Source organism: Lampetra planeri, chromosome 13, assembly GCF_965212315.1.
Source record: "Lampetra planeri chromosome 13, kcLamPlan1.2.h2, whole genome shotgun sequence".
Classification (NCBI taxonomy): domain Eukaryota; kingdom Metazoa; phylum Chordata; class Hyperoartia; order Petromyzontiformes; family Petromyzontidae; genus Lampetra; species Lampetra planeri.
In genome coordinates this window covers 6,778,253-6,782,564 of record NC_136119.1, presented here as the reverse complement: position 1 = coordinate 6,782,564, position 4,312 = coordinate 6,778,253, and positions in this window count along the sequence as shown.

The window sequence follows — 4,312 nt, the reverse complement described above, 5'->3', positions numbered from 1 at the left end:
CCCCGCGCAGCGAAACTGTTGCGCTCCAAAGATCGCCACCCCCTCCCCACACACACACCGCGCCCGTCCACCCACCCACCCCGCTCCTTCCCCCATGGTGTGTGCGCAGCGTGGTGGATCCCACACACCAACGCAATGCTCACCCACCCCCCCACCCCTGATCCATCCCTCCCTTACCTGCCTTCTTCATACAGCCATGGCCCCCGCCCCCTTCCCTCTAGATGTTCTGCAATCACCGCCGGAATGAGACACGATCCCCTTTTTACGCTTGAAAGACCACGCTCGTTCATCTTAGCCGCACACGCGTCTACGCACGCGCACACACACGCGCGCACACACACACGCGCGCACACACGCACGCGCACACACGCACGCGCACACACAACAACAGCAGCCATTCGCCACAAAGTGGCGGTGACGCATCCACAGCGATTGTGTCAGGCTATGTGCACCTCGAGGCCACGTGAAGTGTGCAAGGCTCGCTGCTGGCAGGAGGAGGTCACGGGAGAGCCCCAGGTGCCATGGAGTGAGCAACAGAGATGGCTTGCAGGTGCACCACCTGTGCCAACTTGCTGCGTTTTATTCGCCCGGTGCTCCGCTCGTTGTTGTGAGCGTCGCTCCTCAGCCCTCCGTTGTTGTTGGAGGGCAATTTCCCCCAACTGCACACACACATGTGCGCACGCACTCGTGCACGCACTCACACACACAAAGATAAATATCTCCCTACTGCGTGACCAGACTGTTGGGACAAGTGCAATTAGCGAGCATCTGTGAAGACCAGCACGGCACACGAGGGGTTGGGTGGCCAGCACCACTGCCGCCCGCTTTTATCTACTACATAGTGGCGATGCTTTTGGACACATCGCACGAGGTACTTATTTGAGGCTGAGCATACCTTGGGGAGGTCCAGGACTGGTTCAGATAATCGAACTCGTGGCGCCAGGTTCGCAGCGCAGCGTGCTCACCGCTTTCTTATCGCTGCCCACGCAGACACACACGTGCACGCACACGTACGTGCCTCTACACAAGCACACATGAACAGGCAATCGCATGAACAAACACACATGCACATGCATGCAGAAGTGCATTATACGCGCGCATAGATGCGCACGCATCGCTGATGCAAAATGTACGCACGCTGGCAAACGAACGCACGCAGACACACTTGTGTGCACGCACACTCGGTCACGTGCGGGCAAAATTCACTCTCTCGCGAGTAGCCATGTGCTCGAGTGCATAGGCAAACTTCCAGACACGTGCAAACATGAGCACTCACACGCACGCAAGTGGACACAATCTCGAATGTACACAACCTCGCACAAGCTTACAGAGAGAAGACAAAGAGACGCCCCGCGTAGCCTTTGTAGACTGACTTCTGGGGCAAGAATTGTTCGTGAGCGTCTGTCAAGGTCTGTACGGTGCACGGAGGTTGGTGCGACCAGCAACGAGCACGTCCGCCTTTGTCTCCCCAGTGCTGATGATGGTGTCGCACACCGCACGGGGTGCTTACACGAAATTCTGAGCCAAAAAAAAAACTCAGAAGAGGAGAGTCCAGAACAGATCGAGATATCACTGGCGACTGGCGTGAGCCGTGGGGCCGGGGGAATCGAACTCAGGTCGGCGTGTTCGTAGCGCATTGCGCTAACCCCTGCGCCACCGCTCCCCGCGCGTACACGGCGCAATCTCTGCTCGAAGGCGAGCGCGCCTGTAGGCAATCAACGGGCACGCGACGACAGAATACCAAGCGAAGAAGTGATGAGCGAGATCGAGTTGCCTGTGCGTCCTAACTCATCGCACGTCGGAATATAATGAGCGTGGCCGAGGCTGTAATGTGCGTACGTGTATGTGTGTTGAATTTCTTTGGCGCCGTACGTAGCCAACCGTGCTATCAATCGGAGGTGCGGAGGCGGGATAGTCAATGGGATGGGTGACCACCGGTGCATCGATAGGGCAGCGGTGTTCGAGACAATGGGGCTACGTTGTGAGCAACGGAGGATAGCCCAGGCTAAACTCCACTGTTGTAGTGTACGTCCGTGCTCCCACGTCGATGTGCTCCGCGTCGTCGCCATCTCGAGCTGTCCTGCGCGCTGCTGAAGCGTGGTCAAGGAACCCTCACGCGGCGGTGGAAGAACCACGGATGGCCACGCACGTGTTCGTGAGTGAGAGCCGTACACGGTGGGGCCGCGGTGCTCTACACAACATCGCCGCCTGCTCTCAAGTGGCATCATGCCCGTGCGTTCTGCAGTGCGGCTATTGAGACTCTGCGATGGCAAATGTGTGGTTGAACTTTGTTCGCGCCGTACGTTGCCAACCGTGCCAATCGGAGGTGCGTGGCCTTGCAATTGCTTGTCCACTCGACCGCTGGCGGAAGCGCCTCCACGAGAGGGAGCTGTAGAGAGCCCCAATGGAGGATGCTTTTGGCCAACTCTTTCACGATGGCCAACGCGTCCTGGAAGAGATGGCAGCCACCAAGCACGTTACCCTGCCACACGTGACCTGCGCGCCGATGGGACTCAATTGCGGTGAAGCCATTTATAGTTCTGGGTGGACATTGTTCTCAAGTGCCCTGCCGGGAGATGGAACCGGCCACCTCTGGATTGCAAGTTGGGTGAACTAACCATGACCTCACGGCCAGTATCGTAGCCTATATATTGTTCGGTACAGTGTTAGTCACATGGGGCGGTGGTGCAGCGGTTAGCGCACTGTGCTGTGAGGTGTGAACTCGGCGGACCTGTGTTCGATTCCTGCCCAGGGCTTACGAACACCTGGCGGCGAGTGATGTCTGAACCCGGCACGAGCTTCCCCCATTCTCCCCACCACTCATGGGCCCGCTCTGACCAGTGTGGTGAAGTATGGTCAAACGGCACGCACGAGAGACGCGGCGTGGGAAAGCCTTCATCCGGCAGTGGATTGAGAATGGCCTGTAAAGTGGCCTCGTTCTTTTTCTGTCTCTAAATATTCTGTGTGCCATTTATGTCCATGTTGGCTAATTTGCAAATATGAACTCTGTGTGGTGGGCGGACAGATTTCGTCAACGAATTATACACACCGTAACACTCATTAGATTAATGGGTGGGGGTGGCCACGTTTAAAAGTCACTTAGACTTGTGAGCATCATCATACACATACAGCTCGTGTTGTCAGCCCACTGCTGGTAGATGCATATTTGACCACACTTCACGCTGGTCAGTGCAGTTTTGCCCTCTACTGTCCACAACGCTGATTACGCCTGTGCTTTGCGCGTGGTGGTGACCCATCTAAGCACACTATTCAATTAACACAAACACGCAACACATTCGTCAATAACACTGTCGCCTTAAAAGGAAGATATACAATAGGTGACGTTTCGGTCTCGATCTTATCAGAGCAATGGCAAGACTAGGCGCCTTCCCGGCGATTTGCTCATTGGCAAGTGAGCATAAATGAAGAAAATGTATCATCACCACCACGTCGTTTATTTATAACAGAAGCGAGCGAGCCCATTGAGACCACGAGTTTTATGTTCAAAGTAGACCCGGATCAAAACACATGGCGGCAACGCCTGTGACTGCGGATTGTGATCTACGGCAACATCACCACCACCCCCTGAACGTGCCAGATCTCGTGGGATCTCAGAAAGCCAAGCTGGTTTGACCCTGCTTGGTCCTGTGCTTGCTCGGGAGATTCGCCTGGGCACACAGGAAGCAGGTGTCGTAGGCTCGGTCTGCCGCGTGGCCAGGAGATGGCGGTACTGAAATTCGAATTGAATCTAAATGTTGGCCGAGTGTTTTTATTTTGCGTTTTATCCCCTCGAGTGCGCGGTAGGGGTTTTCCGTGCAATGTCTTCTCACACGAAGCCACTCATTGACATCTCAATGCAGGACCTTCCTGAAAAAAACCCCAGAGTAATGAGACTTTGCTGGGTTAATAAGCAAGGCTTTCCTGGGTAAATAAAGGACATTATTATGGTCATCCAATCAATCCTTAGTTCCTCTTCCCCACGCTCCCCATTTAGAGGTAACTCATCTGGGTAGCTAGGGAAGCACTCAAGTCAACGAGGTCACCACGGACAATGCCATTGATGCTTGTTTGACCATACTTCACCACGCTGGTCAGTGCTCCTCGGGATCGATTCAGATATCACTTGCCACTGACGTTAGATGTGGCCGGGAATCGAACCCGCGTCTCCGGGTTTATTGCACAGAGCACCAGCCGTGACGCCGCCACCGCCCTACGCTCGTGTGTGTCTGTGCCTGTGTGTGTAGGTCGACTCGGCCTCAAATGAGTAGCTGGTGCGGAGTGTAAACACCGCCACTTAGGGAGACAAAGGCGG